The sequence below is a fragment of the Nycticebus coucang genome, chromosome 13, assembly GCF_027406575.1.
Source record: "Nycticebus coucang isolate mNycCou1 chromosome 13, mNycCou1.pri, whole genome shotgun sequence".
Taxonomy (NCBI): Eukaryota; Metazoa; Chordata; class Mammalia; order Primates; family Lorisidae; genus Nycticebus; species Nycticebus coucang.
In genome coordinates, this window is record NC_069792.1 from 43,328,616 (window position 1) to 43,342,615 (window position 14,000).

At 33.8% G+C, this 14,000-nt stretch overlaps 1 protein-coding gene and 1 pseudogene across 1 annotated transcript in view; one reads left to right on the plus strand and one right to left on the minus strand.

Annotated features, from left to right (window-relative positions):
- Positions 1-14,000, plus strand: part of CNBD1 (cyclic nucleotide binding domain containing 1) — a 412,528-nt gene that overhangs the window by 214,706 nt on the left and 183,822 nt on the right. The gene's annotated exons all lie outside the window — the stretch shown is intronic.
- Positions 3,506-4,171, minus strand: LOC128563999 (eukaryotic translation initiation factor 4E-like; annotated as a pseudogene).

Here is a 14,000-nt window from a genome sequence, read left to right on the forward strand (position 1 = left end):
AAGTATATAATGCAATGTTATTAATCATAGTCACCTACCTTGCAACTACAGAAGTCATTCAACTTGCCTAATTGAAAGTTTGTACTTCTTGATCAACATCTTCATATTTTCCTTCTATCTACTTGTGCTCACCACCATCCTATACTGCTTTTATTAATTTGACTATTTTGGATTGCACCTATAAATGAGATCATATATATAATGTTTGTCTGCCTTTGCCTGGCTTATTTTGCTTGGTATAATGCCCTTCAGGTCTATCTATGTTGTCATAAATGGCAATATTGAATTCTTTTTTAAGGCTGAATGATATTCCATTGTATGTCCCTCCTTTTTTAAAATCTGTTGATTCCTTGGGTGACATTGAAGGTGTTTCCAAATATCAGTTATTGTGACTAATGCTGTAATGAACATAGAAATGCGGGTAACTCTGAAAATTCTGATTTTGATTCATTTGGTTAAATACACAGAAGTGGGATTGCTGGGTCATATGATAGTTCTATTTCTAATTTTTTGAGAAACTTCCATACTGTTTTCCACAATGGCTGTACTAATTTACATTTCCACCAAGAGTGTGCAAGAGAGCTCCACATCCTCACAAACATTTACCATTTTTTTTAAACAATAACCATCCTAATAGGTGGAGAGTGATATCTCATTTTGGTTTTGATTTACCTTTCCCTGGTTATTAGTGATGCTAATCATCTTTTCACATACCTAATGCCTGTTTGCATGTCTTCTTTAGAAAAATGACTATTCAGGTTCTTTGCCAATTTTTCATCACATTATTAGTATTTTTGCTATTGAGTTTTAAGTGTTCCTTATATATTTTAAATATTAACCTCTTATCAGATATATAGTTTGCAAATATGTTCTAGAATTTTATAGGTTGTCTCTTGATGTTTTTGATTGTTTCCTTTGCAGTGCAGAAGCATTTCAGTATAATGCTGTCCTTTGGCTGTTTTTGTTTTTGTTTTTGTTATCTGTGTATTCGGAGACACATCTAAAATGAATATTGCCCAGACCAATGTTAGGAAGTCCCTTATGTTTTCTTCTAGGAGTTTGACAGCTTCAGGTCTTAACATTTAAGTTGTTAAACCACTAAAGTGATTTTTACATTTTATGTAAGATGATGGTTCAGTGTTATTCTTTTTCAAGTGGATATTAGTTTTTCCAACACCATTTATTGAAGAGAGTAACTTTTTCCCTACTGTGTATTCTTGATGTCCTTGTTGATATTAGTTGACCATATATGTGTGGATTTATTTTGGGGATCTCCATTCTGTTCTGTTGGTTCATGTGTCTGTTTTTATGCCAGTGCCAAACTGTTTTATTATTACAGCTTTGTAACAGAATTTGAACTCGGGAAGTATAATGCCTCCAGCTTAGTTTTCCTTGCTTGAGATTGCTTTTAAATTTTAATTTAAATTTAAGAAAAATTTCTGTGAATAATGCCATTAAAATTTGAAAGAGATTGAATTGAATCTATAGATCATTTCAAGTACTATGGACAATTTTATCATATTAACTCATCCAATACATGAACATGTGATATCATTCCATTTATTTGTCTTCCTCAATTTATTTCATCAATGCATATAGTTGTTAGTGTACAGATTTTCCACATTTTTCATTAAATTTATTCCTAAGTAATTAACATCTTAATTTTTTTAGTACTATAAATGACACTTTTTCTTAATCTCTTTTCCAAGTATTTTGTTGTTAGTATATGGAAATGTAATATGATTTGTATGCTGCTTTTGTATATTATAAATTTAGTGAATTTCCTTATTTATTATAATATTTTTTTGGTGAAGTCTTTAGGATGTTTTCTATGTAAGATTATGTCATCTGCAAAAAAAGACAATTTTATTTCTTTCTGATGATTTGGATGGCTTTTGTTTGTTCTTATTGCCTAATTGCTATGGCTAAGATTTCCAGTACTATGTCAAATTTAAGTTATGAGAATAAGCATCCTTTACTCCAAGAATACCTCCCTAAGAAGCTGACATTAAGGAAAAAATGTGAAGGAAGTGTGAGGGCATGGAGTGCAGATACCTGGAGAAAGAACTTTTGAAGCAGGGGAAATGGGAAACACAAAATCCTAAGGTGGGACTTTGAGAGACAGCAAGCAGACCAACATGACTAAATGGGAATGAATAAGTGGGAAAGCTTTAGATATGATCAGAGAGATAGTTTGGCCCATTTTAGAAACTTGGCCTTTTTACTTGGAATCTGATGAAATCTATGGACAAACCTGACTTATATCCTTCTGATCACATTAGGGAGCAAGGACATTAACAGGGGAAACATTTAAGAGATTGTTACATTATTCCATTTGAAAGATGAAGATTGGACCAGGCTTAAAATAGGAAGATGAGATGTCATTTCTTTTGACTCAGCCTTCAGAACTGAACATACGTATTTCACAGAACCTAAGGGCAGAGATTCACCTTGATGGTGGTAGGTAACTAGAACCAAGGTCTTGAACATTTCTTCAACAGAAATGTAATTATATCACTGAATAATTAGTTCCCATAAAATAGAAAGATATAAAGACTTAGAATAATTCAGTTAAAATGTTGAATTTTTTTTCACTGTACACATTTTATTTACAGTTTTGTACACCGTCTTAAAATGAATGGGACCACTTTTCTACTTGAGCCATTTTTAACCACAGCAAGATAACCCAAGTAATACAAAGTGTTAAAATACAGCATAAAGATACAAAAAAAACCATACTAATTCTAGTTAGGAAAGTAATTATGATGTTACCTTTTTTAATAATCTACAATTATGTTTAGGAAATCACACAAACATAGATCACTGATTTGAATGAAATGCATAAATTTGTAGCAAAGCTTGGTAGTTATAAAAAACAAAAAAATTACCAAGAATGCACAAAATTAATGTTTATTCCAACTTTGTGTCATATTCCTGGATCCTTCACCAATGTTACAGGAGGAAAAAAACAAAAGCAAAACAAATGAAAAACTGAAATCAGAATCACGAATGTTATCAAATAGGGAAACAAAATCTAGCAGCCATCAGCAAAAGTACAGCAAAGACACTGCTGTAAAAAGAAACAAGGAAAATTGCTAGAAAACTGTATGCATCATACTCTTTCAAACCAGCAAAATATGCTCCTGCATACAATGGAACATAAACAGAATTTTCCTGTAAAGTATAGAAATGCAAATTGTCTTGAATATTGTGGATGGGTAAAACGTGTTTGTAATGGTAATTCTACTAAACTATTACAGGGTGGGCCAGGAACACATTTATGGGTTCTGGGGACAATGTGTCCTGTAATTTTTTGATTGGGATAGTGGACACTCTAGCCAAAATTAAATATATATATGAACACACACAAAAAAGTACAAGACAAAGGCGAATGAGACTTCTCTTATATCTTAGCAACATTTAGATGGAATTCACTCTGTTTTTGAAGAGGCTTTGGTTCAGCTCCGAAATCTCGATTGCTTGATGCAGTCTCCCATGAGAATACTCAAAAGGTGTCTTCTTTAACAACAAACCTATTTTTAGTGGTGGAGCCGCTCTTAGTAGCTGCGTCTGCATGGGACTGATAACCAATGACTATCTTTGGAGGAAGTCCTAACCTTTCCTTATATACCCTCCCTATATGTGTAACAGCTTCTCCGTTTTCACATTCAGTAGTCCATATTGCTGTCTTATCACCTTTAGCTCTAACATTAACAACAGCTCCACATAAGTCACCACTGTAGTCTGGAAAGATTCTCCAATAAAGCACAGCAGTGTCTGTAGCCAAAAGCGATGGAGGTCACTTCGTCTCGGCTGTTTGTTCAACGTAATTAGCCATCGTCCTTCCCGTTGTTTTTCTCATCTTCCCACATAGGCTCAATACCATCCTCAAAAAGTGAATAGTCACAGCCAGGCATTACATTACTAGACAATTGGGTATGGTTGTACAGAGCCCAAAAGTCTTCAACAGTATCAAACAGAGAGATCAGCGGAAGGTTTGCTTGCCAAATTTTGCTTTTATAATTTTAAAAAACCAGAGCACCCATCTATTCTATAGAGGATGTTTAATATAGTGTTCTGGGTTAGCAACCTCCTGATTAGATTCTGTTTTCTCCTCTGCTGTAGGTGGGAGAATAGGAGTAGGGGTGGTTTCCGGTTCCACAGTTGCCATCTTAGATCGATCTCTAATTTTTTTAAAGAAATAATTTTATCACATTTGGAGTTAATTGGAGGGATAAGACATTCATAAGATAATATGTAGAATTTGCTTTGGAAACTGCAGTTTAAAAACATTAGGTATTAGTATGAGAACTATTAAACCATGATTATGGCTTTGAAGAGAAAGAATTATTTTAAAAGTGGCTGTATATAATTTTTGCTATTTTAAAGAAGGATTAAATGTAGTTCTACTCAATATAATGGAAAGGCAGACATAGTTAAATATCTTGCAAAAGATGAGATTCAGCGTTAATATAAGGATTTATTTTTTGTGTGATGAGTTAGTGAGACATGTAAAGCAGAAAATTCTACAAAAGAGTTCAACAAAAGAAATAAGTGGAGATTGACATTTCTGGGTCACTTTTGTGTGTAGGTGTGTATGAATGATAATTCCCAGGAAATGCATGTACTAAAACAAAACAAAAAAAAAACCAAATCACAGTTATCATATCTCCTGAAAATATTAGAAAAGATAGGGTAGAGAAAAACTTAAATTATTTATTATATTTTAAATGAGTTGGTTGGTTGGAGAAATAATGAATAAATTTATTCCCCAGATTCATTTTTCTTTGTATTTTGGAAAATATGTATTGTACATTTTTAACCATCAACTTTTATTCAATTATAACTTTGTATCAGTTCTAAAACTATTTTTCCCAAATTACACCTAATATGTTACACTATGTGTTGTCTCTTTTAATTACGGCTTTCTTACTCTTATATGCATAATTTTCACTCTAGACAAAAAGCAATATTTTACGATGACATTTCATATTTTTATCTATACAGTGAGTAAATCTTTGGATGTGTCAAAGGTATCTCCAGAGGTGATAATAACTTTAGTTATATTTTATTATATATTAAAGGAAATTTAAAGTTTAAAGTAATTTAGTAACAAACGGAGTCACAAAATCATGTTTGACTCCCACTGTATGTTTTATGTCCAAGGGACTAGAATAGAAGATTAGGAAGTGATTTGGCTCCACTTTTTTCTTCCTTTTATTTGTATGGGCAAGTTCAGAAGCTCTTTGGGATTCTGCAAAGCCTATGGGCCACCTCCTCTGCAGCAGCTCCTGCTCCTAATTCTGCTCTGGGCTTTAAATTTCTCCACTCCACTTTATCTCCCCATGCCGTTCTGTCCATGTTCTTCCTTCAGAAATGTGATACTCTCTCTTATCAACTGATGGAATTCTCCATTATTTTCTTGATATTTCCATATTATTTTTGTATTTCTATTATAATTTTATTTTTTAATTAATTAATTTTAAATCAAAAGATTAAGGGGTTACAAGTGGTTTTTTACACTGATAAATTATAGAATTCTCAAGTAGGCGTTCAAGTGTGCCTGTCACCAGAATACTGTATGCTGTACCAGGTAGATAAACTTTTATCCCTTACCTTACTCCTAGAATCCCTCCTTCTTAAATTTTACATCCATTATACCACTTTATGACCATATGTACCTATAATTTAGCTCCTTGTTATTAAGAACATTCAGGGTTTGTTATTCTATTCCTCAAAAACTTCACTTAGAGTATTAGTCTCCAGTTTCATCCAAGTTGCTACAAAATAAATTTCATTCTTTTTTATGACTATGTTCCATGCAACATATATATGAAGCATTTCCTTTATCCACTCATCAGGTGATGAACACTTAGATTTCATGTCTTTGCAAGTGTCAGTTGGGTTGCAATAAACATTCAGATCCAGGTGTCTTTTAGATATAATGACTTCTTTTCCTTTGGGAAATCTCAATGCTTTTTTCCATAGAGGTTGTGCCAATTTATAGTGTTATCAATGGGTAAGTGTTCCTTTTTAACTTGCATCCATGCCAACATGTTTTTAATTTATTTTATTTTTTTTTCACTAAATCATAGCTGTGTACTTTAATGCAATCATGGGGTACAATGTGCTGGTTTTATATACAATTTGAAATATTTTCATCATACTGGTTAACATAGCCTTCACTGCATTTTCTTAGTTATTGTGTTAAGACATTTATACTCTACACTTAGTAAATTTAACATGTACCCTTGTAAGATGCACCACAGGTGTGGGCCCACCAATTACCCTCCCTCCACCCATCCTCCCCCCTCCCTTCCCCTCTCTCTCCTCTTTCCCCTTCTTCTTGGGCTATAGGTGGGTTATAGCTATGAAAGCTATAACTTAATTTCATAGTAAGGCTGAGTACATTGGATACTTTTTCTTCCATTCTTGAGATACTTTGCTGAGAAGAATATGTTCCAGCTCCATCCATGTAAACATGAAAGAGGTAAAGTTTCCGTCTGTTTTAAGGCTGCATAATATTCCATGGTGTACATATGCCACAATTTATTAATCCATTCATGTGTCGATGGGCACTTGGGCTTCTTCCTTGACTTAGCAATTATAAATTGGGCTACAATAAACATTCTGGTGCAAATATATTTGCTATAAAGTGATTTTTGGTCTTCTGGATATATACCTAGTAGAGGAATTGAAGGATTGAATGGCAGGTCTATTTTTAGATCCATAAGTGTTCTCCAAACATCTTTCCAAAAGGAACGTATTAGTTTGCATTCCCACCAGCAGTGCAAAAGTGTTCCCTTTTCTCCACATCCAGGCCAACATCTCCGGTTTTGGGATTTTGTGATGTGGGCTAATCTTACTGGAGTTAGATGATATCAAAGCGGGTTTGATTTGCATTTCTCTGATGATTACGGATGATGAGCATTTTTCATATGTCTGTAGGCTGTGCACCTGTCTTTTTCAGAGAAGTTTCTCTTCAAGTCCCTTGCCCAGCCTGCGATGGGATCACTTGTTCTTTTCTTGCTAATACGTAGGAATTCTCTGTGGAGTCTGGTTATTAAACTTTTGTTAGAGACATAGCCTGCAAATATCTTCTCCCATTCTGAGGGCTATCTGCTTGCTTTACTTACTGTGTTTTTGGCTGTGCAGAAACTTTTTAGTTTGATTAGATCCCAGTAGTATATTTTTGGTGCTGCTTCAATTGTACAGGGGGTTTTCCTCATAAAATATTCTCCCAGGCCGATTTCTTCAAGTGTTTTCCCTGCACTTTTTCTAGTATTTTTAATTCTTTTTTTTTTTATTAAGGCATATACATAGATCATGAATACATTTATGCTTTTGTGGGATTCAGTGTGTTGATTATTTGTACAAATTGGAGTGCTTACATCCTACTAATTACAAGCTATGTTTATTATTTTATTTTTTAATAATGGTCATTCTGAGACAGTAAGGTGTCATTGTGATTTTAATTTGTATTTCCCTGATGATTTGTAATGTTGAGCATTTTTTCACATTTTTTTGTCATTTGCCTATATTCTTTTAAAAATAACCTTTTCATACCTTTTACTGCTTTTTAATGTAGCTATTTGATTGCTTTTCTTGATGCTTTGGGTTCTTTGTAGATTCTGGATATTTGTCTTTTATTTGACTTATAAATTTCAAATATTTCTCCCATTCTTTACTCTGGAAGACTATTTCTAGATTGTCTATTTACTTTGTTGATTATTTCCTTTGCTATACAGAAACATTTAAATTTAATTAAATTCCATTTATTTATTTTTATTGTTGCTATATTTGCCTTTGGGACCTTAGTCATAAGTTTTTTGCATAGATTAATGTACAAAGAGTTTTCCTATACTTTTTTCAAGAATTTTTATGGTTTAAGGTGTAAAGTTTTTAGTCTATTTTGAGTTGATTTTTACGTATGGTGAGAGCTAGAGATCCAGTTTCATTTTTCTGTGGGTGGCTATTTAATTTTTCAGCACCATTTATCGAATAGGGTGTCTTTCCCCACATTTAATTTTTCTCTGCTTTATTTAAAATCAGTTGGATGTAGTTATACAGTTTTATTTCTGGATTCTGTATTACGTACCAGTGGTCTATGTGTCTACCTTAATACCAGAACCATTCTATTTTTGTTACTATAGCCTTATAATATAATTTGGAGTCGGGTACAATGATGCCTACAGATTTGTGCTTTTTGCTGAGGATTGCTTTGGCTGTTTGGGCTCCTTTCCGACTCCATAGGAAATTCAGAATTATTTTTTCTCAAGTTGTGAAAAATGTTGCTAGTTGATGTGAATTGCATTGAACTTGTAAATCACTTTGGGGAGTACTGACATTTTAAATGTGTTGATTCTTGTACCCCTAAGCATGGGATATTTTTCTATTGTTTATGTCATTTCTGATTTCTTTCAACAGTGTTTTTTGTTCTCCTTGTAGAAATATTTCACGTCCTTGGTTAAGTGCATTCCTAGGTATTTTATTTTCTTTGTGGGTATTATGAATGGTACTGAGTGCTTGATTTGATTCTCATCTTAACTGTTAATATTAGTATATATTATAGAATGCTAATGATTTGTACATGTTTATTTATGAGATTTTACTAAATTTATTTATTTCAGTTTTAGAGGTCTTTGGAAGGGAATTTAGGCTTTCCTAGATACGAGATTATATTGTCAGCAAAAAGTGATATCTTGACCTTTTCCTTCCAGATTTAGATGCCATTTCTTTCTTTTGCCTGGTTGCTCTGGCTTAGGACTTCCAGTACTATGCTGAATAGAAGTGGTGACAGTGGGACCCTTTGTGTTGTTCTAGTTTTTAGGGATAATGTCTTCAACTTTTCCATGTTGGCTGTGGATTTGTCATATACGGTCTTATAATTTTGAGGTATGTTTCTTTTATGCCTACTATGCTTAAGAAATTTTTCATGAAGTGATGCTAGATTTTATCAAATGATTTTTTTATAATTGCTGATGATCTTTTGGTTTTGTTGAGATTATCTTATGGTTTTTGTTTTTAATTATGTTTGTGTGGTGAATGACATTAATTCTTGCATTTCTGGGATAACACATCTTGACTGTGATGTGATGTTGGATTCAGTTTGCTAGAATTTTGCTGAGGATTTTGGCATCTATGTTGATGAGGAGTGTTGGTCTCTTATTTTCTATTTTTGTTGTATTTTTGTCCTGCCTTTTGTATCAGAATGACACTGGCTTCATACAATGATGTAGTGAGAATTTCTCTTTCTTGATGTTATGGAACAGTTTTAATAGAATAAGTGCCAGTTGTGTTAGATAGAATTCAGTTGTAACTTTAGCTGGTCCTGGGTGGGGTTTTTTGTTTGTTTGTTTATATTTTTACAGAGAGAACATTTGTTACTGTTTCAATCCTACTACTTATTATTGTTATGTTTAAGATTTGTATTTCTTCTTAATTCAAGCTTGGGATTTTGTATGATTCCAAAATTTATTTCCTCTAGATTTTCTAGTTAGTGATCAGAGATTTTGATAGTAGTCTCAGATGGTATTTTTGTATTTCTTGTCTATCAGTTGTGATATTATCTTTGATATCTCATTTTTCATTCGTGATTGAACTTATTTGAATTCTTTTTCTTCTATTTCTGGTTAATGTAGCTAGTGGTAAGTCAAGTTTGTTAACCTTTTATGAGAATCAACTTCTTGATTTATTGATTGTATTGATTTTTTTTGTTTCCATATAGTTTAGTTCTGTTCTGATTATTATTTCTTTTCTACTACTCATCTTGGGTTTGGCTTGATTTTTTTTCCCCCTAGTTCCTTGATATGTGTCATTAGGTTATTAATTTGTGATTTTACTTTTTTTTATATGGGTGTTTAGTACTATAAATTTATCTTTTAGTACTGCTTCTGTTGTGTCCCAGAGACTTCGGTAGCATATGCTACCTTTCTCAGGTAATTTAAAAAAGTGTTGTACATTTTATTTTGATTTCATCATTGACCCACAGGTCAATAAGCAGAAAGTTATTTAATTTCCATGTGCTCATGTAGTTTTGATAGTTTCTGTTGGAATTATTATCTAGTTTCATTCCACCATGGGCTGAGAAGATACATGATATAATTTCATTTTTTAAAAATCTTTCTAAGACTTGTTTTGTAGCCTAACATATGATCTACCTTGGAATATAATCCATATGCTGATTGAAGAATGCATATTTTTCAGTTTTTAAATAAAATGTTTTCTAAATGTCTATTAGGTCCCTTTGGTCTAGATTCCAATTTAAGCCTAGTGTTTCTTTGTTGATATTTTTCTTTGATGATCTGGCTAGTTGTATCGGTGGAGTGTTGAAGTCCCTGGTGATTATTATGCTATTGCTTATATCTTTGATTAGATATAGTAGAATTTGTTTTGCTAACCTATGAGATCCTGTGTTAGGTCCATATATATTTAGGACTGTTATGTCTTCTTGTTGAATTGCTCCCTTAATCAATAGATAATGACTACCATTGTCTTTTTTTAACTATTGTTGATTTAATGTCAGTTTTATATCATATGAGAATGGCTACCCCTGCTTGTTTTTGGTTTCCATTTATGTGGAATAATTTTTTTCTATCCCTTTACCTTGATTCTATGAGTCTTTATAAGTTAAATGGGTTTCTTAAAGATGTTATATGTTTGAGATATGTTTTCTTTATTTTTTTTAAAAAGCCATTTCTTCAACCTATATCTTTTAAAGTATCTTTCGACCATTCGCAGCCAATGTTCATATTGACATATATGTAAGATACTGCAGCAGTCATCATGTTGATTGTTTTCTACTTGCTTTATTTCTTCCCTTGTACTTGAGTTTTTATTTTTGGTTGTTTTACTCTGGCAGGTATCAGCTGTTCTGTTCATTGTATAGAGTTGGTAGGTTCTTATGGTCACAAAGCTCCTTAGTGCTTGCTTGTCTGGAAAATATTTTATTTCTTCTTCATTTATGAAACTTAAGTTTTTCAAGATATAAAACTTTTAGCTGACAGTAACTCTGTTTCTGAAAACTAAAGAGAGAACCTCATTCCCTTCTGGCTTATAAGGTTTTCTCTGAGAAGTCTACCATTAGTCCATGAATATTTTAATGCTTTCATCTTGCAGCTTATAGTGTATTCTCCTTCACTTTGATTTTGTCCACTGTGATGGCCATGTGTCTTGGAGATGTCTTATTTGAAATAAGTCTTCCATGAGTTTAACATCCTTCTTGTAACTGGATGTAGAGATCTCTATCAAGACCAGGAGAGTTATCCTCTATTATTCCCGCAAGGAGGTTTTTGATGATTCTTGCTTTTTTTCTTCTGCCTCAGGGATACCTGAAAGTCACATGTTTGGTCATTTTACATGGTCTCATAATTCTTGAAGGCTGTATTCATTCTTCTTTATTCTCTTAATTTTTGACTGGATTAATTCATCAACCTTCCATTTATGCTTTGGAATTTTTTCTTTGCTTAGTCTAGTATGTTGTTAAAACTTTCTACCATATTTTGAAATTCCCCAAATGACTTTCATTTCCAGAAGTCTGTTAAGTTTTTTCTTGAAATAGTTGTCTCTTTAGTGAGTTCTTTCTTGTCCTGCTATTTTTATTTTTCTTGTTTGAGTTGGTTTTCTACTTTCTCATCAATCTCACTGAGCTTGCTTATTTGAATTACATACCTGACAATAGAGAGGGTTCCTTTTATTTGAGCTAGTGTCCTTTTGGGGAGTGTAAAAGGAGCCTATTTTTCATACTGTCAGCATCCTTTTGCTGTTTTTCCTACTTATCTGTAATTTCTTTTCAAAACTAATACATTGGTTCTTTTCTTCCAGGAGCTCTGTTGCTCAACGAAGGGAGGGAGACTTCCTAAATGACATGCTTGAGTCCTGCTCCAGAACAGAGAACAGGCAAGAGAGGGATAGATGCACTCTGAGCCTATAATGCAGCTATTTTCCTATGTCACCTCATTCTCCTGTCCTTGTCACAGTCCAAGCCAGTGCTGGAGGATATTTGTGAAGTGTGGTGTGTTGGTCCCAGCCTGCTGCTGGAAGCTTGAGTAAAAAGGTGGGCATAACCCTCTCCCCAGAGGCGAGTGGCATAACAGTTTGCTCTGCTTGAGTCTCCCTGAAGTGACAACAGTGATAGCTAGATGAGTCTATTTAGATGGTAGCCATAGGTTCCAAGGTTGTGGGTATTGGTTCTGCCTAGATCCAAGGGTAGTTGTGGCACATGGTGTGGGGCAATATGAAGTGGGCAGGGCCACAGTGGTGGGATGGCATGTGATGCATGGCATCATGGTACCACCTAGGGGATGGGGTTGTGACAGCAGGGCAGCATGTTGTGGGTAGGGCTACAGAGATGTATGGCATCTGTTAGGTGTGGCTGTGATCTGGGATCAGAGACCAGCAGGACTTTGCTCTGCCTTATTTCCATTCAATGTTGAAGCACAATCTCCAAGCAGGTCTCTGATCAGTCCAGTGGCCTTCCATGGTGGCAGGGCCCCATACAGATCTGGTCAGCATCTGCCAAGGAGTGTGGAGCTCTGGGAATTTCTCCTCTGTCTTTTTCCCACATGTGGATGCCTTTCCCTGCTACCTCTGATATTGCAAAGAATTCCACCCCTCTTGTTTCTCCCTCACTTTGGGTGTGTCCAGTCACTTCTCCGATGATTCACAATGTTCTCTCTAAAATGATCCATCCATAGGTCAGTAATTACTGTCACCTTTCTATCCTCTTGAGAGCAGCATGTGCAGGCTACTTCTAGTCTGCCATTTTGATCCCACTTATTATAATTTTAAAGATTCATTTTTGGGAGTGGTGGTTAGAGCAGCTAGATCTTCATGTTGAATAAAAAATGTCTATTCCATTTGTTAAAAGATATTAATATTTTATTGATATAATTAAAACATGAAAACCTGTATACATAAAATATACCTTTTGATACATTTGGCACAGGTATGCATCTGTGAATCCATTGATACAATTGAGATAACATATATCACAGAGCTATAAAAGCTACATCACCTCATAAAGTTTAAGTAGGTACTATTGTAATTTCAAATATAATTTCTCTATGAGATACATGGCCATGCAAATTATGTCTTCCTTCACTGGTGAGAGTTATTAATTTTGTCTTTAATAAATTTGTTCATTTCATCCAACTCATTGAGTTTATTAGTATAACATTGTTCATAATGTTCGTTATTTTTAAAATTTCTAATAGATCTGTAAAAAACTGTCACCTCTGTCATTACAGATGTTGGTAATTGTGTTTTTAACTATTTATTTCTGTTTAGTCTGGCTAGAGATTTTTTTAAATTATTGCTTTTAAAAAAACAAAAAAATCAGCTTTTGGTTTCATTATCATCTATATTGAATTTCTGTTGTTTTTCTTAATTTCTAATCTGGTATTTAATATTCTTTTTTATGCTTAGATTTAATTTTTCTTTCTCTGGAAGGATAAGATGGAAGTTGAGATCTTTGGTTTTAGACCTTTCTTCTTTGGAACACAGACATTTTGAAGCATGTTTTCCTTTAACTACTACTTCTGTTGCATCTCACAAGTTTTAATATGTTGTGTTTTCATTTTAATTTAGTTCAAAATACTTTTTTTGTTGTTGTTGTTGTTGTTGGGGATTCATTGAGGGTACAATAAACCAGGTTACACTGATTGCAATTGTTAGGTAAAGTCCCTTTTGCAATCATGTCTTGCCCCCATAAAGTGTGACACACACCAAGGCCCCACCCCCCTGCCTCCGTCCCTCTTTCTGCTTTTCCTCCCCCCCATAACCTTAATTGTCATTAATTGTCCTCATATCAAAATTGAGTACATAGGATTCATGCTTCTCCATTCTTGTGATGCTTTACTAAGAATAATGTCTTCCACGTCCATCCAGGTTAATACGAAGGATGTAAAGTCTCCATTTTTTTTAATAGCTGAATAGTATTCCATGGTATACATATACCACAGCTTGTTAATCCATTCCTGGGTTGGTGAGCATTTAGGCTG